Source organism: Rhinolophus sinicus, linkage group LG16 (genome assembly GCF_036562045.2).
Source record: "Rhinolophus sinicus isolate RSC01 linkage group LG16, ASM3656204v1, whole genome shotgun sequence".
Lineage (NCBI taxonomy): Eukaryota > Metazoa > Chordata > Mammalia > Chiroptera > Rhinolophidae > Rhinolophus > Rhinolophus sinicus.
Window position 1 is genome coordinate 36900059 of NC_133765.1, and position 19230 is coordinate 36919288.

Below are 19230 nucleotides of genomic sequence, written 5' to 3' on the forward strand. Positions count from 1 at the left end.
CCCCAGAGATCCAGGCTGCCAGGACATCCCGCTGAAGGTCACGGCGACCATCAGTCAAGGGTCTCATGCTGATTGGACAGGATGAGTCCAAGGGGGCCAGTATGCTGAGGCCTTGGGCTGCAGAGGGCGTGGAGGTTTGGGACCTGCTCTCCAGGGGTCACAGGCCTGCAGACACCCTCCCTGAAGTAAAGGGCTCACACCCCACAGCACACGAAGGAAACACAACGCACAACGCCCGTGGGCCTCTGTGGGTTCTAGAGGACCCACAGCCCACACCCAGGAGGACATGCCAGCCCAGGCACCATGTGGCAGGCTGAACAGCCAGGCACGGCAGTCAGTTCAGGGATTGGTGCAGTCCATGCTGGGCCAACCCATCAGGCAGATTCATGGTGTTGGAGGTGTCCCAGGGAGAAAGCTGCAGCGTGAAGCCCATGGACGTCCCAATGGGAGGATCCCTTGGCGTTTTAGAATGAGGTCACGCTGCCCAAAGCAGCAGGCTCTGCATTCTGTGTGCCCTTGTAGAGTTAGGACACCCGACAAGAGGGAGACGGGCCATGTGTCTGGACGTACCCACTGGCCAGATTCTGTCTGGACTGCCACTTGTTCAAGTCACAGGGGCCGGCAGCAGTCCCTTGTAAGAAGGAAAAGGTACATCTGGACTGAGCTTGAGCAGGACCAGAGGGCACTGAAAAATGGCCAGAGCAGGTGGCCCCACACTCACGTGACCCAACTTCCCTGGGCCCCACGGGGGTCCAGCCCTTGTTCCCACTGTGCCCCCCCCAGAGTGCACAGTAGGTGTCTATGCATGACACAGGACCTCTGCCACCAAGGCATTAGGGTCCTATGTGTCATTCTCCTGATGTCACTAAGTGAAGTGGACTAAAATGCCCCCAAGTCTTCCTCAGTCAGCCGAGGGCCAGAACCCCAGCCCCGGGGAGCAGGCAGAGGCCAGGGCTGGGGAGAGCTGTCCCGTCTCCCCTTTGCTTCATCAGCAGCGGCTCTTGTTTCTCTAGTAGGACCAGTCTTAGGGAACAAAGAAATGGATTTGCAGTTTCTGGATCCTTCTAGTGTTTCAATTTGTGTTTCTTTGTGAGCTTGCTTGTTTTTAAAGCATTTGGGATCAGGATACCCTTGGCGGTTCTCTAATAACCAGGAATGAAGGTGACACATGAAAAAGTGGGGCAGGCTGCCTTCCTGATATGTGAGTGGGCACAGGGCACGCCCTGGAGCCTGCCCTGTAGGTGGGAAGCACCCACCCTGAGGCACTGCCAGAGCTGTTGGTTTGGGGAGGGAGCACAGCTGGAGTCTGAATCTCCAGGAAGAACTTCTCTTCTGTTCCTTCCACCTGTCACATTCCAGGAAGGGGGTCAGAATCCTGCCCTGCGAGGGCTCAGCGCCCCCAGGGACCATGAGGCTGAGCACAGGTCACCACACCAGGTGACAGCTGGGACACATCCTGAGAGGGAGGAGTAGGCTGACTACACTGGCACTGCTGGTGCAGGGACAGGGCTGTGGGGACAGGTTTGTTTGTTTGCTTGTTTTCTTGAGTAGATAATACAAACACATTAGGAAATCAAATAGTACAGGAAGAGCAGGAACGGAACAAGTAATTGTTCTCCTGTCCCCATGTCCCAGTCCCTTGCCCGAGGACACCACTGCTAATCATTTCTGGTGTGATATATACCTGTGTAAATATTCTCTAGTTTTGCGCCTTGTTTTTTCTCCTAAGAATGTAACTACAGATCTTCCCAAGTTAGACACATAGAACCTTTAATCCCACATGTCCCGCCTCCCAAGACAAGATCGGGGTGTGGCCAGAAAGCTGGCGTTGGGGAGTGCTGACCTCGGCCCGCAGGGCCTGGGAAGGCTGGAGGGGCCGGCTCCATCTCGGTCGCTGGCGATCTGGGCAGAATGATCAGGGGCTGCGACGCAGAGCGCCAAGGAGGGGGTGCAGCTGCGAAGAGTCTCGCTCCAAAGAGAGGCTTCCCCCCGAGGCGCCGGTCCTGCCCTCCGCCTCTTGTCCCTGACGCTACCTGGGACCCCGGAAGGATGCTCACCCCGCGCCTTCTCCTGCGCTCCTGGCGCTCACATCCCATCCGGTGGGCGCAGGACGTGAAGAGAAGGGGCCCAGGGGGGAGGGGCGGCTCGGGAGATGGAAAGGGAAGGAGGTGGGGAATGGGGTATTGTCCGGAGGCGATGGGAATCAGGAGTCAGAGATGGAGTAGGACCGAGTCAGATGGATCCGTGAGGCGGGCGAGGCTGGGGCGGAGTTCAGGTGGGGTGGGCGGGGCTGGGATGGGCCGGGGGCGGGGCGGGGCGGGGCGCGGCCGGGGGCGCGGCCGTGGGCGGGGCGGGGCGCGGCCGGGGGCGGGGCCGCCCGGACTGAAGTGGGTGGGGAGAAGTTGTCCCCACTGGAGGGCGAGTGGCTGTGATGCCGAGCCTCTGCGGGCAGGACCCGCAAGGGCCCGGAGCGGACATCGGAAACGCAGCCGGGCCGCTGACTCGGCTACCGGGGTCGCCGGGCCTGGGGACAGCCGGTGGGACTCGCGCTCCGAGGGCGCGGCCCAGGGCTGTGCGGACGCCGCGGGTCACAGGTAAGGCAGGAGCCGGTGGCAGTGGCGCTCGGGGCTCGGAAAGGTCCCCCCGCCCCCTCCCTGATCTCTGGTGCCTTCGGGCGGAGGGGGCCTCAACCTGGAGTTTGTGCGGGGAGCTGGCGGGAGGGCGAGGCGCCTCCGGGGCGCCCGTGCGCGTTCCTTCTGCTGGCTGGGCACATCCTGCTGGGAGCAGGGGGCACTTGGGGCAGTTTGGTCCCGCTCTCTTGGTGCTGTCCCAGGAGTGGAAACGAAGGGAAAGGCTCCGTTGATTGTTTCCCGACTTCCCAGCCTCAGCTCAGCCAAACTGCAGCCGTGGGGATAGGAGCATCCCAGCCCCTCGCTCATCTGCGCCCCAAACTCGGGGTCCTTACCCCCCAGCTCAGTCAACCTGTGAGGATGGGAGATGGAGCGAATCTCCGCGTCTCCATCCTTACGACTGTGGGCTCCACTCCAACGCCCGTCTGTGGGGCTGCAAATCCAGGACGAGGGAACCCAGTTTTCTGAGCGCTCTTCTCCCCACCCGCTCGTGGCCCGCGGAGGAAAGCACGTTCACTGCCCAAAACCTGGCACCTCCCCTCGGGCACTGGAGGTTGATTTCAAAGCAGTTTGGGGGAGCGGTGCGAGTGGAGATTGCGAGGCTCAGGGAGGCTGCTGTCTGGGGAGGGGGCTCTCCGGAACAGGACTGGGTTTGCCCCCCCCCCCACAGCGGGAGTGTAAGGTCTCTTGGAGTGGGGGGAAGTTAACCGGCGCTCTGGGCTCACAGAAGAGTCTGCGGCGTTCCAGGGGAGACTGGCTGGTATCACGACGATTGTTTTGTGCACGTGGGGTCGGGGTGGCCCCACACGTAGATTTGGGGGCACCAGGCGAGAGGATGGGGGGTTTCAGCCTCTGGGTCCCGGGAGCAGTGGGATAGGGCAGCCCGCCGTGCAGGACACAGGCGTCAGTCCTTGGGCTCAGGTCGCGGGCTGATCCGAGAAAAAGGGAGAATGCCACCCATGCTGAGTGGAAGGTCCGCAGGTCCGTGTTCTGTGTGCGGGGCCGCAGCACCTCCTCCCCCAGCCCTTCGCTGGGGCCGCTGGTTCTACACACTCACCTTGGGAAGGTGCACACACTCACCAGTCCCAGGAGGAGCTGGCTGACTTGAAAGCCAGAAGCGCAGGGGACACTCACTTCCTCTCTCCCGAGAACCTTTCTGCCTAAAGGTGGGCTATAAGCGCACCGGAAGGGGCATTGCTAAGCGAAGTTACAAAGTTGGTTTTGCTTTCCCCATCCTCCCTGGTAATTCCCTGGTAATCCATCCTCCTGGAGGCTGCAGCTTCTCAGACAACCTGCCTAGACCCAGTTTTTCACACACCTGCTCTCTGCCGTGTTAAAACAGTGTCCCTTTCTGCCTGGCACTCCAGTTATGCAGGAATGAGTGGGGGGGGCGGGCGGGTGTTTCTTCTGTTACCTTGAAAAGGTAAGATCAATCTCCAGGACCAGGTGCACAGGAAGCCCGGTGAGAGCATGGTGAAGGACCCAGGTGGTCAGGACGGGGTGGTGCTGGACGCCTCCTTGGGAAGGTGCACTTTGGGGCGGAGACATGAAGGTGACAGAAGAGCTGTGGATACTTGGGAGGCGCTGTCCAGCCAGCACCAGGCACATGGAAATGGAACAGGCTTGGTGCGCTGGAGGGACAGCAAGAAGGACAGGTGCCTGGAGCAGAGGGAGGAGGAGGAGAGTCAGGGGACGTGGGAGCAGGGAGGTGGGCAGGGGGGACCAAGCTGGCCCTGATGGGCACCTGTGGCTGAGGCTGCAGTCTTCCCCCACTCTCCATTCTCCCTTACCTTCCTCAGGCATAGAAACCTGGATGTTTGACTATATTCTCTAACTTTATTTTTCTTCAGGTAGGTGTGGCCCTTTGACTAACTTGTGATACATGTCAGAGGTCGTGGTGCTGGAAATTTCTTTGATATGCTTTTCATGGGAGGAGGTATGACTTCCTATCTGCTGGTGGATAGAATGCAGAGGCCATGGCAGGAGCCCCAGCATCCATGTTGGACCGTGAGGTGACCCTGGCAGTGGACGCTTTGCACAGTGGAGCGACAAGAGGAGAGTGTATTTGTTAATTCCCTGTTTTGCACAGGGACGCGCATGTCACTGTCCCCACCGGAAGGCTTCCTCCTGGTGGTGGGGTGCAGGTCAGGGGCCTTTGTCCCACGGATGCCGTTAGGGACTGTACCAATGAAGTAGGAGCAGAGGGGACTGGGGTCCCGCACGCACGTGCACAAGTTCAGGGCGTCTGGACCCAGGTGCTCAGGCAGCATCCTTGTCAACCTGTCCCATGTCTGTCTTCTGGCTGGCATTATCCCCAGCAGGCTCCTCCTTCCTGGGGGCGTGTGGGCCACCAGCTCCCATAGCGGCCGTCCTGCTGGCTCCGTCACTCCAGGGAGAACGCCGCTTTCCCCCATCAGGTCAGCACACGTCCTGGGGGTGCTGGTCACTGGCTCTGTTTGGCATAACTTGGATCATGGACCCGCCTGAACCAGTCTGTGTAGCCAGCCCTGGAAGTGGGGGGGGGGGGACGTGGATGGACCCGCTGGGACTTAGAAAGCGCAGAGGGGTTCTAGTTGGAATAGATGCTGGGAATGTAGGTACAACAGGTGACCTGGCTGTCACCACAGTCTTACTGCCCCCAACATTGTGCCTGAGGAGTCCAGAGATGCTTTTCCAACTCCACGCCCTCGGAAAACACTGTCTCACTACGTCCTAGGAATATCTGTGGGTTTTGCATGGGGCGTCTATTTTCTTAAACTATTTGATCAAATAGTGATGTTCTCACACTCAAAGAACAACACAGATGGTGTTTATCACTTTTTTGAGAATAAATGTTGCATACTTTTTGGAAGAGATAAGAAAGATTGCATGAGCAGAAGTAATTCTATAACCAGAGTTACATACATAGGAGAAGTTCTCACATTTCATTCCTGTTTCTCCTTCCCTCCACCAGTTCCCTTTTTCTGTTTGTCCTTGCAGAGCTAGAAATGCAGAATTGTTTGCTTTGGGATGACAGTATGGACTTACCCAATACTCCTGTGAAGTCCATTCCATAACATTAATAAATACTGCTTATTTTGTCCTTTTTTATTGAATCATGCTATCAAATGAGATGCTAAATGCAGGCTCCTGGGGTGTGTTTGACGGCTAACAAAGTGAATATATGAATACATTCTTCACAAGACATCCTGCGGACGCTGTCCTCTCCCAATTGCGACAACCTTGAGTGGAATCATTTTAATAGAATATAATATACAAACTGCCTGAAATCCTGTGATAAGAATTTAGAAAGCTGTTAAATGGAAAGATCCAATGCCCTGGGTTAGAAAGCAGGGACACATTTCTGTTGTTTAAACCGCCCAGTCAGGGGTGTCCTGTTATAGCCGCCTGAGCAGATGATGGCACTCGGGAGATGTCTGAACGGATAGGCGAGGTGAAGCCTGCTCCCTTGAGGACGAGGCATGGCCTTTGGCCAATCAGTTTCATTCTCTAGGCCTGCTTCTCCATAGTTCACATGAAAGGGTCAGACCATTGGTTCATTCACCTATGCAATTCATTCATTCATTCTGCAGATTGCACTTCGTCCCCAGGATATGCTGTCCACAGAGTTATTGAGTATACCGAACATAGCATACTGTGGATAGTGGAAAAGCTCAGCTGCTGAATCCATGACGTTTCTGCATAAACGAGAACGAACAACACCCTCTGCAAATGCTGCCATTTGCGGTCACCACAGAGTGGGCAGCCCCCACCTAACACAAGTACCCACAGCTCAGAGTTATCCCAGCACAGGGACGCCAGTGGGCAACCCCGGCAAACTCATTACCACGCTGGCCACAAAACAAGGCTTAGATGTTGTGTCCTTTCCGGGACATATTCAAAAATATAGAAATACCAAAGGATTGGTCTCAGAGAACACACTGGAGTCAGCTAGACATAAAAGAGAGAAAATAAACTATAAAGGTATTTAGTTCATCCTTTCAGGAAACCTCCCCGACGTGCAATTTGTTAGGTTAGATTGGAAAAACAGACCCAGGTCGACGAGTCAAGAGGGAAACTACTGTCTGTCGGCCAATAATAGAATCCTGAGTGTTTCTGTGGCAAGAATGGGACATGACACACTTTGAAAGGCTCTGCTCATGCCTCTGATGTTTGTGACCCACTTCCAAAGCAGCTCCTGCAGCCACGCGCATTGCAGGCTGGTTCACTGGGCTCGTTCTGCGTTGTGAGTGATGATGGATGACAAGAGGAAGGACCTGACGTGTTAGTGAAGCACCTGTGTCGCACCCCCACCTTCCAGGTGCTCTCGCCAGGATGTTATGTTCTCAGACAATCATGTTCTCTGAAGAAATAAGCACCTTCACTGTCTGTAGGTGACCAGGTTATTTATGACAACGTGGAGTCATGAAGACCAAGTTGTGTAGGGGGGACATGACTTTGCTCCAGAATTACTACCTCCATCTCCTCCAGAGTCTGAGACACCTGCTCTCAAATGCCCACACCGACGCCATGCCTCTCTGCTGGGGAACACAGAGGAAAATGGAGCTGTGTGTTCATGTTGCGATTCCTCAGTTTCGTTAGAGGCATAATAATATGTTCAGGCTCCCTGAGTTCAAATCCCAGCTCTTCATCTATGATCAGTGGGACCTGGAAGAGTCTCTTAGCGTTATATGGCCTTGGTATCTCTACCTACAAAAGGGTAAAAGAATTCCTACCAGAAACACCTCATCAGGGTATTTTGAAGATTAAAATTGTATAAGTAATAAAATGCTTAGTGCACAGTGAGAGAATGAAAATGAACAATTCCCTTCAGTTTAAGCCTGTTTGCTTTAAAAAAACAGAGAGAGAGAGAGAGAGAGAGAGAGAGAGAGAGAGAGGAAGTATTTAAGAGAAGAAATAATAGTCAAAAAATTTAAGAGGGAAATGCCATGAGAACTACCCCATCAGAACAGCCGCCAGTCATAAGCTCTGCCCCAGAGAGACGGCAGAGTTGGTTGCTATACACAGCTGTACACAGCAGTTCCTGATGGTAGCGTTTTAATGGTCTTTATTTTACCTCCTCTCAAGATGACATTTTAAATTGCGTTTAAGTCCTTTTTCTCTATGACACATCTCTGACAGCTAAAGGGTGCCATAAACACATATAATTTATATATATATACTCATACCTAGCTTTATTAAGGTATAATGCACATACCGTGCAACTCACCCGTTGAAAGCACACAATTCAGTGGTTTCTTGTATATTCACAGAGTTGTGCAGCCATGACCACAATCAGGTCTCCAACATGTCCCTCATGCTGACAAGACCCCTCATGTCCATGAGAACTCACCTCCCATCCTTCCCCCACCTGCTTACACCCCGCCCCGCATACCCCCTGCCCAGCCCCAGGCAACCAGCGATGTGTTTTCCTGTCTCTGATCACTTGCCCGATCTGGACATTTCATGTCCCTGAAATCATACACGTGTGGTCTTTGTGTGTGACCCTCCTCACTGAGCATGTGTTCACGGTGGCCTGTGTTGTAGCCTCAGTCGGCAGTGAGTCCCTGTCTACATCTGAGTAATACTGCTGTGTGGTTAGACCACCTTTGCTCATCCGTTTGTGGGCTGATGGATGCCTGATACTGTCAACCTGCTGGTGATTTTGCCCCATCCCCACAGTGTTTCTCAGGGGTTCACATGACTCACCCTTCTCTCGGGTTCCCTGCTGGGTCACACTCCTTACTCTCTCCTGCTCTTACCCACCTCCTTGGGGGGACGGACCCCTCCCCTGGTGCACTCCCGGAGTGTAAATAAATGAAAGCTCCTTCCAGAAGCTTGTGCCACGGTGGCTACAGGGCAACTGGAAGCTGAAAGGGTGCATCTGCCTCCATCAGCTAGCACCCCCTGCCAGCCCCACGGACTGACGGGTGTCTCTGTGCTCTGGTAGACTTCAGTTTTTATTTAAAAAAAAACACACACGCTTATTATAGAAAAGTCAAAAAGCATAGACACATGAAAATAAAAACTCTCTTCAAATCATAAGATTCTACATTTTCCATGTTTCATATTGGAGCACTGTCATAGCTACAGGATAGATATAAATGGATCACCCAACGAGTGAGAGCCATATGTTATAGAAGTGCACTAGTATTCTGCAGGCCCTTTCTGATTGAGACGTGTGAAGTATATTTTTACTTATACTGAGCAGGAGACCACGGATCCAAAGGAACACTGATGGACTTCAAACCTCTCCTCCTTTGAAAGATGGAATGGGTCTTTCGTGATGAGACCTCAAAGGTCACAGGGTGTAACTTCGCCAAGGCCACATGTCTGCCCAAGATCAAGGGGAGGAAATGCAGACCTCGCCGCGGGCTAACGGCAGTGTCAGTGTCACATTAATGTAACGTGGAACGCACCGTTACAGACATTGCTGGTTGATGCAATCTACCCTGGGTTTTACCCCACAATGAAAGAGCACGCGTAACAGATTGATACCCTGGAGGGAAGTAAGTATTCAAGACGAAATAGAAGAAGCTGTATGGTTTTTAAGGGAGTGGAAAAGCCCCAGAAAAGGGGAGCTGTTGACCTCAGAGCCTACGTGGCCACTTCCCCCATCTCCCCAGAACCCTCTCTGCCTCTGGAAAATATTTATCTTTGGCTGATGAGGCCGCGCTTTCGTGGGTGGTGTGGTGAGGTCCCAATCTCTTGCCCCGGAGGACAGCTCGCACACGGAAGCCAGCCGTGACTGCACAATGAGCTGCCTCACGCCACAGAGCGCAGTCGGATTTTCTGAGAGCCCTGCAGCCACCCAGCGATTTTACATCCAATCAGCGCTCCCACCTGGGGCTCCCTTGTGGGCTTTTGAAAACCCCCATTAAGAGGCAGCTTTGTAAAGCAGCGCGCTCCGGCAGGGAGGTGGCTGCCACCGGGTCTGTCTGGATGGCCGCCTGTGTGACCTGCTTGTTAGATAGCAGGTTGGCCCTGACTCTGCCACCGTGCAGACCTGCTGAGGAAGGAAAGTCCAGGGTGCCCAGTGTATGGCTCTGCAGGAGGCGGTGCTGGCTGCCACAGAGAGAGGTGACGTGCATTTTCACAAACAAACCCGCGACGTGGAAAGAATAACAACTTAATGAGGATCCGTTATTAACACGCAGCTTCAGAAATGAAGCAGCGCCCGCTTGAGGCTGATTGGGTTCTGCTCTGCGTACTCTTTAGTACTCTTGGATTATTTCTTTTATTTTCTGCAAACATTATCTATTGAATGGTTGAGATGGGAGGACAAAATCCCAAGAAGGGACAACATGATAATAGGATACATCCTTCGAAGCAAAAGCAAATAAAAAACCCAACAAAAATGTTACTTTCCTGATGACACGGGGACCGAAACATGACTTGAACTCGGGTATCTCCAGAACCAAGGGCCACAAGTAAATTTTTTGATCATTATCTTGGTTTTCGTCATGGTTTTCCAGGTTTTATGTAGGTCAAAACTTACAAAATATTGCATAGCTAAACAATGTGCATGCTATTTTATATCATATATGCAACAATAAAATTCTCTAAAATAGTGCTTGATGTATGGTAGATACAGGGGTCAAAGGAAGGCTTGCAACTATATAGAGAGAGAGTCCAGGAAAATGCTCTTCAAAAATGGGAAATTCTTTCCGTTTGAGTAAAGATGGAAGTAGATGGTGAATGAGTCAGGTAGCTACCTGGGGACTCAGGTAGAGAGAGGTGCAAGTGCAAAGGGCCAGAGGCAGGAAGTGCTGGGTGGAGTGAGTGGGGCACGGTGGGTCTTCTCCACTTTGAAGGACGGGGGCTTTCTCTTTGTAGGAATGAGGGAGCCGTTGCAGACCTTGGGCAGAGAAGGGGCTTGTCCTGCTACACATTTTTGTAGGCTCACTCTGGGTGCTGTCTGGAGGATGGGCCAAAGAGGAGCAAGGCCAAATGGAAGGAACCAGGTAGGGCACTGTTGGGGAGGTCCAGGCAACGGATGGTGGCGGCGGCTTGGACAGGGGGCCTGGCAGCGGACGCGATGGAAGGACGCGGGTTTTCAGTACTTGGAGGAGCCCACAAGGTTTGCTTCCAGTTTCACGTGAGGACGTGCTTCTCATCTGTTCTTTTTCCTGTCTTCCCTTCCCCTCCTCTCCCCTTCCCTCCCCTCTCTTCTCCTCTCCTCTCTTTCCTTTCTTTCTTTTGCCCGAGATTCTGGAGAGATGAAATCATCATCAGTTGAGTTTAGCAAGATGGAGGGAGAAGTTTATTGCACTGAATTATCATTATTTATGAACTAAGTGGTTTTAAATAAAAACGAGGGCCAGATTAAAACCTCCAAAGCCCACTCATTATGTGTGAAAATTTAAAACGGATGTAGGACGCCATGAAAGGGAATGTCAGCAAGAACCCACCACCCCAGGCTGTGCTCACAGCTCTCAGGTCCCTGGAAGCCCAGCCTGACCCCAGGGGGCTCAGGAGTTGGCAGCCCCAAGTCAGTGACACTAGGCTCTGTACCTTGTACATTAGGAGGGTGAACTACTCCTTTTGGGGTCTCTCCCCCAGTTTCCTCCATTCTCAGAGAAGAAATAACCTGTCATTTTTTTCCTCCCAGTTTCCTCTCCATAATAGTTTTTGTCACATTACATTATATACGAACACCCGAACTCATTTAAAACACCATCTGATGAAATAATCTATGCAATTTTCTCTTCAGATGGAAACGAGGGAAATGGATGATAACAACAGTAGATGATATCTTTGCCCCGTGACCTCCACCATCTCCTCCAGAAGATTGAATGCAGCTGATAGCTAGAACGGCACGGGTTTCCCACTGAGCTCGTGGGAAGAAAGGGGGTGTCCCCTACAGGACAGTTCCTCTGAAATCCCGTGACGGCATGTGGATGCTGTCTCTTCCCTTGCTGCGTTCACAGACTTCAGTACAATTCCGAGCTGTAATCGTGGCCGTGGGGTTTGTCAGCCTCAGCACGCTGACGTTTGTGCTGGACCACTCTGCTGAGAGGGGCTGTTCTGTGAGTTGTGGGCATTTAGCAGCGTCCCTGGCCTCTACCCTCCCCCCAAGTTGTGACAACCAAGTTATCTGCAGACATTGCCAGTGTGCCCTGGGTGACACAATCACCCCTGGTTGGGAATTCCAGTCTAGAATAAGCTGTGTCCCTGAGTCCCACAGAATTATGAGCTGCCTCTACCCCATCGTGAAAGAACAAAACGAAAACAGTGCCATGCCCATCGCCTTGTTTGTCTCCCTCCCGTGTGCCCGAGACTTGAGACCCCGCAGAACGCTCTCTCTTTCCTTGCTGCTCCCACAGAGGTGCTGGCTCCTGCCTCTGCGAGGTCTGGGTTGTGCCTACATTTGGACAACAGCATACTCTCAGGTTGTGGGTTAACGTAGACGTCAGTAGGTTTGCTGTTTCCTTCTCTTTACTCCTTTATTTTCAATCCGCCATCGTCCTAGAATCTGGCATTTCTCTGGATATTGCAAAGGTCACAGTGGCGTTTCCATTCCACGAAGGTTAGGAAAGGGCTGGAGGTCAGGCTGGCTGGGGCACAGAGTCAGCCTGGGGGGTCGGCTTTGATCTCCCCTTTTGCTCTGCGCTGCCATCTGTAACTCAGGAGTCAGCACGGCTCTGTCCTCCCTTCAGGGGGGGTGACAGGGGCATGGAGAGTGAGAAAACGTGTCCAGAATCTGTGAAGTTGGTAGATAAAACCAAAAAGCCACCCTGCGGCCAAACTGACCTTCAGACACAGAACACAACTCACGTTTTTACACTGGGACTGAGTGGTGGAGGGTAGCCCTCTGTGACCTGAACCCAGGGGCAGAGGTGGCAAGCCATTATCTGGGTCCACGTCTGCAGAGGGGGAGACCGTGGCGCCTGCATCATACCCATCAAACAGGAAAACCTGCTCATTTCCCACAGTTTAGATGGTAACCACGGATTTCATACAATTCCTGGAGCACAGACGGGCGTGTGCAGTTTTTTACAAGGATCCGTTGTTAGAAGGACCATTTTCTTCTTTCTAAAGACTGAGTAGATTAACAGTATCATTTTCTAGGTATTTTGCCAACTTGCACAGAAGACGGAAATATGTGCTGGCTCGATTGGTGAGCAGCCATCGAAAGAAACTTGGCATTCGTCTGTGAATCCGAGCTCTTCCACCTTCCCGCTGGGGGTCCTTGGGGAAGTCACATAGCTTTTCTGAGCTTCCGCCATCTGCCAGCTCCGTGCTTTCCAGGTGGAGCCAGCATCCCTCCTCCAGAGAAAAGAAGCCACCTCCCTCTTCTGCTCTGTGGGTTTATGTAACCCTGTGCGGTTCAGCATTTTCAGCGTCAGCGTCGAAAGTCATTTCTAAATTCCACCATGACACATGCGTGAGGAAATTAGATTATCCCTGGGCATCAGTGAGCCGTTGAAGCTCACGCAGTGTAAATTCCTGGGCTGGGGACCTCTCCCGCTGTCCGCTTTCCTGATAAAAGGAGCCACTCCTTAAACTGACCTGTTAAGTGGAAGCATGGATTTTTTTTTCTGTCTCATAATAGCATCAGCTGGAATCAAATGTCCAAAGCCGTGACCCCAGGGTCTGTCTTCCAAACGGAGTTTGGGGGTGTGTATGTCTGGGGGGATAAACTGATGGAACTGGCTGAGCTTCTGGCTTCCTGCCTGTTTCCTGCCCCCCCCCCCCCCCGCACCAACACTTTGGAGATCACTGGCCCGCCCATGCGTGGCCTTGGCAGGGTGACCTGAAACCCCTGGCTCAGACCTGCACTCTCTTTAGACCCTACGCTGCCCCCCGCTCAATGGCACATTTTAGAGACCAGTATAAAGCGGGCAGCACGGGAGAGGGGGAATAAAAGCTTATGTTCCTGTTCTCTCACGAAAACAAACAAGGGTCATTTTCTGGGGGAGAACCTTTGGAAGCAAAACGAGGCCTTGACAGTGACCTTTGTGATAACACGCTGACACTTATGCTTCCCCTTGCCAAGGAGGCCCAGAAAATGGTTGCTTTGCAATTTAAGAGTTCTTTGGAAAAAAAAAAGGGAAACCAAACTTTTCCCCCACATTACTGAGGCATTTTAGTAGAAGATGAAGGAGATTTTCTCTCTACGAGGCCCAATAAAAGGAGAAAACACCACGTTTTCTGTGTTTTTCCAGCAAGATACATGCCAGGGACGGATGAGATCCCATTTGGCTTCATGGCCTTGAGCAATGAGCCTACTGTGTGCTCTGAGACTTGGGCAAAGACAGGAAGGAGTCAGCTTGGCTGTAACACTAGACCACAGAGATGGCGTTGGCCCAGCGTGGGCCGTCGTGAGCCATCGTACGCATGTGTGCCCGGAGGAACGGCAGAGAAGCGCTAGGGCAGCGTGTCAGAACTGCTCTGGGTTATCAATTTAGCAAACCATCTAATTTACATATGAAGCTGGCTGAACAGACACAGCCCCTGCTCTTTCGTCTGAAAGAAAGGGTGGCGAATCGGAATCACTACCACACAGAGAAGTGTTGCCCTCTGTCCCTTGTCTACATGACGCACAGGAAGATGGCTCCACCAGACCCTTCCTGAGAGCCCAGCTCCCAGTGGGTGGGTTCAACGTGGAGTCGACCAGTAATAGCACTGGAGGCAGAGTTTCCCTGGAGCCGGGCTCATTGCTCCTTCTCTAAGCCTTTGCTGGAACACAGCCATTCCAAAAGCTTTGCGGAGCAAAAGCACAGTTTTTGATCAGATTTGCCCATAATGATACAAAAGCTTTCTTTATGCATAGATACATATTTTTGTACAGTGTTAGACAAACTCTCCTGAGCTGAGTGCTTCCCAGTGGGACGTGGGGGAGGGGCCCAGGGTTAAGAAGGGAGGGGACCTTCACACCTCCTGTATTTTCCAGCAACTCCACACGCCTCACCCTCCTGGAGTTCTCTTACTGTCTGAATGACCAGTTCACACCAGTGCCCTCTCTGCCTCAGGCACTCCACTTGACTCTAGGCATATAAAATAAAACCAAACTAGACCCGTCCCTTACCTTCAAGATTTTTACTGTAAAGCTGAGATAGAGATATGAGTGGTGTCCCTAAGGCGGAGAGGAGGCATTTTGCATGTGGTATGGTTACATATTTGAAGAAAGAGCCAATGCTCCCAAGAGGGGAACATTTTTCCAGGAAGGCTTCAAAGTAAAGGCAACGCTGGAATGGGGCTCTGAAGGAGGGGTAGGAGTTTGCCCGGGAGAATGATGGGCTGGGAGTAACAACGTATAGTTACTCTTGATTGAGCAGCGACTATGTGCTTCATCATTCACAGTATGAGTTACAGAACCTCTTATTGTGTCCATTTTACAGATAAGAAAACTGAGGCAATTCACTCTCCCAAGTGCAGGTAGCTTTTACAGCAGGGACACCGCCCCAAACCCTGGGCTCCGAGCCACCCCACCACACTGCTCGGTGTTACAGGAAGAAAAGGTGTCTCGAAAGAGAAGTTGGATAAAACACGAATGGTTAAAGGAAGTGCGTGCATCTCATCGGCCCAAAGACTGGAGCGTGTGTGACACTCACCAGCCGTGTGACAAACCATGGAGCGCTCTGAGCCTCAGCTTCTTCTCAGAACGGGATGGGCAAGTGGCCTCCCTCACAGGGGCTTGGGAAACCCTCCTCCTTCCTGCTCCTCTCTTTTCTCAGGCCTTCCTCTCCTCCTGCCTTCTAACATGTGCCTGTTGAGTACCTACTGTGTGCCAGATACTGGCTAAGCACTGGGGGTGCGGCTTCAATGGGGCCCTTCGGGATGAGCCCAAAGCTGGGGCTGAGCTGACCCCAAACAACCTCACAACAACCCAGTTAGTCTCAGGTGTGGGTGGGGCCAGCGGCCCCCAGGGACCCTGGGTCCTCGGGATGCTGACAGCACATCGCTGTCAGCGGTCAATTTGCCTCTCCTTCCGTATTTCTCTGACTCTCCCTCTCTTTCAGTATCTCTGTCTTGCCACCTAGCTGTTCTGCTGGCTTTTACTTCTCTCTGTGTCCTTAGCTCTCTGCCTCTCAGACTTCCTATCTGTCCTTTTTAATCAGTCTGGTTCCTCATATTATCTATCTATCTGTCTATCTATCTATCATCTATCTATCTATCTACCTACCTACCTACCTACCTACCTACCTATTCTCTCTCTTTATTTCTCTCTCTCTCTCCTGGCTTTCTCTGTCTTCCTTTATGCTAAATGCTCTGTCTTTCTTCTTGCTATCGTCCTGTCTGTCTTTCTGCTTCTCTGCTTTGCACTTTCCTTGTTTAGGCCTCTCAGCCTCCTTCTCTTTCCCTCTACGTCTGGTTCTATCGCTTCTCTGTCTGTTTCTTCCTCTCCCTTTGCATCTGCTGCCCAGAGACAGGAACGGAGAGTGGCCAGAGCCTGCGGCTTGGTCGTGCTCGCCGCCAGGACCCACCCCGACCAGTCTGCAGGGGCTGAGGGAAGCCACGGTCCCGGGCTCAGGGTGCCTGTCTTCTGGAGCCTTCTCTCAGCTCTGCTGTCTGAGCAGGTCTAGGCATTCATTAAGTGACTGGTACCTGCATGCTTGCTCTGTGGTGGCTTGGTGTCGTCATACATTTTAATATGGCCCAAGCTGGATAAGAAGGTCCCTGCAGGGATGAAGTCAGTCCCATTAGCGTGTCACAGATGTACTGAGGCAGAGCCTCACTGAACTGCTAATGGATTCAGGTGTGGGAAGGAATCAGTGATCATTATTCAGCGTTGACGCTGGGGTGTGAGAACAGGCAGGGCCCGCCTGAATTACGGGGACATCAGGCGCCAAAGTACAGGAGAACCATCCGTGTTTCAGCTGGGGTGTTGTCAGAGCTGGGGTGCCCTTGAGGTTTTCTCCATCTCGCTTTCATCCTTTCTCCGTTGACGTCCCTTTCCCTCTTACCAAACCAAAAGCAAACGGGAGAGGTTATAGGGCCTCCTCTGAGAAGAAGGCCCCGCCCGAAGGTGAATGTATAGGAGGCTTCTCATATTCAGCATTGTATGCAGGTTCATTAAAACTCAGTGGCCCCACGGACTGAAAAGCTTCAGGGAGCGAGGCCTGTCAGACAGCATGGGGGCCGCGAGCCGCAGAAAAGGAGCCGTGGACTCTCCAGGAAGAAGGATCGCTTTCAAGTTGAATCAATAGGCCGCCTCTCCCGCTTGCGCCAGCCATGAAACATCGAGAGGGTTGTTTGAGAAAGTCAGGGCTCATAAGTTCTGCTGTTACTTGATTTCACTTCAGAGATTGGTCTGTAACATTGACCGGAAAGAGGAAGATCAACGGGAGGAAAGTGTTTTCTCTGGGAGGCTTGTCAGGAGTGAAGACTTTGAACTAATCCAAGGTTTCTCACCCTGACTCTTGAAGTCTGACAACCCTTTGTTTCGGTGGGTCTGTCGTGGGCCTTGTAGGGTATTTATCAGTGTCCCTAGCCTCTCCCCACTAGATGCCAGTGGCAATAACTCGTCTGTCATCATTAAATGTCCCCTGGGGTTAAAACTGTCCCTGGATGAGAACCACTGATTTCTACTTCCAGAAAAAGGGTGGAAAGGAGGGGAATATGTTGGACCTCACATTTAGAAGCCCGAACACCTGAGCTTGGGCCCGGGATCTGTGCCAGTGGATGGTAATTGGCAGCACCGTCTCCCAGGCTCAGGGTCTGTGGCCAGAGCTGGTGCAGGAAGCTGGGCCACCCATGTCCCCGGCTCCCCCCCACACACAACTCCTCATCCTGGGGGGGGCGCTGGTGGTGAACCCCAAGTGTGCGGGTCTCCTCCTAAGCTAACCAGCATGGGTGGCGTTTTGAAAAAGCCCCAAGTCAAGGGATGAAATGCTGAAATGAAATCCTACAACCATACGCATGTTAGACTTTGCAATGACCCAGGATGCTCGGAAATTTTTATAAGGGATAATCTGGGGAAGATACTTATCTAGAAAGAGGAAAACCTTATTGAAGTGTTTTGGACAGAGCTTTGTCCCCAGGGGAAAAAGACTACATGTCTTAGGGTTCCCATAGAGGGGGCCCATCGAAGAGAGAGGAGGTGGGTCTACAACTTGGAACCAAGTACCAGCTGTGACTCATTCTGCAAACCTTTGCATAGACTGTTAGATATTTGGTGTTTATGAAAGTGGATCATTAAAGGTTTATGTAGTTTGTCTCCCTTTGCATAGATTTGTACATTTGAGTGCGTGTGTGAGAAACATGGCATCTGAGTCTGTAGCTTTTCTTCCTTGACAGGTATCTCCACGTTTCTCAGGTTAGAGCTCAGGTTAAGGAAGAAACACGATACATGCCCAGGTCACCCTTTGTTGAGACAGGCAGATAATAGAGCAGCAAACTCAGCGGGCAGTGGGCACACCGATTAAAGCCGTACTTTTCTTCTAAATAGAAAAGAAAGCACTGGATGGTTCTTGTGGGATCCACAGATGAAACATACTTCCTTCCAAAGAGTCCCCCGGTGCCACTCTTACTCTAGAGTAATGTAGCAGCAAGATTTAGCAGGAAAATGATTCATCTCCAAAGACAACTTTTTTGAGATAATATTTGCAGACCATCTCACACATGTTCGTGAAGTTAAATGGTCTAACCATCCGTCTTCTCTCTCCATGTTCACATTACCTTCCACTCTTTTCTTACACCGTGAAAATGGCTGGTGTTTTTCAGAACTGTTCGTTGTATCAGAACGTTATTTCCGTGAGCTTGGTTGCTATGGGCTGCAGCAAGCTCATCCTGGGATGTACATGGATGTCTCCCAGACCGTGTTCTGGAGGGGAGGCCTCCGTCAGGGCACGGCTGGGCTCCAGAGGGACCCTGCAGGAATGGCTGTGAGGTTCAGCACTGTCACCATGGCAGGTTTTTAAGGAAACCAAACAGGGCCATCGATTCCCTTGGCAGCTCTGATCGAAACTCCTGCTACAATCGCTCTTTTTACAAACGTGGCCGTGATAATGAGGTTTTGTATCCATCAAACATGCTCTGAAAAGCAGTTATCACCTCTGCCAGTGTGACCTTTTCAGTGTGGTATAGTTTCCATGGACGGTTATTTTGAAAATAGCAACAGAGATGGAACTATGTCACTGGACATACGAACAGCCAACAGAACGCCTGTCTCTGCTCCTGGCTGACGGCCTGCAGTGGTGGATCGCTGAACCAGCATGTGCTGGCTCTGGGGTCTCCAGGAGTGCGGTGCACAGCGTAGGGCGACACGCAGCCTGTGTTCCTCGGACGTTTGCCTTATTGATGCATGTTTACTAAGAAGGAGACTCAGTTCTCTCGTCAGTAGCCTCTGCTAACATTCTTAAGACTCTATAATATATTTATATATAATTACATCTATAATATAAAAGAATCTATAATTACATATATAGTTAAAGCAAACAAACATATATATATGTATATATATATATGCATCTGGAAGTTACTATTTAAATACCTAATACTTTAAAGAGATTTAATTATGGCTTGTGGAATAGCAGTCAATTGGAAAATAAACAAATTAACACGTCAGAAGCTGACATGAATTATTTTGCTTTAGGGAACTCCTGTGATTATATCAGTTCTGAACATTTAATTGTTGCCTCTTATGACCCAAAATGAGGCAGCTTCAGCACTCCCC

At 51.7% G+C, this 19230-nt stretch overlaps 2 long non-coding RNA genes across 3 annotated transcripts in view; one reads left to right on the forward strand and one right to left on the reverse strand.

Moving 5' to 3' along the window:
• LOC141569167 (uncharacterized) overlaps positions 1 to 19230 on the reverse strand; it is a 441595-nt gene that overhangs the window by 251029 nt on the left and 171336 nt on the right. The gene's annotated exons all lie outside the window — the stretch shown is intronic.
• Positions 2381 to 5717, forward strand: LOC141569191 (uncharacterized). Its single transcript, XR_012492641.1, has 2 exons — positions 2381 to 2594; positions 4481 to 5717. It is a non-coding gene; the product is annotated as an uncharacterized LOC141569191 (long non-coding RNA).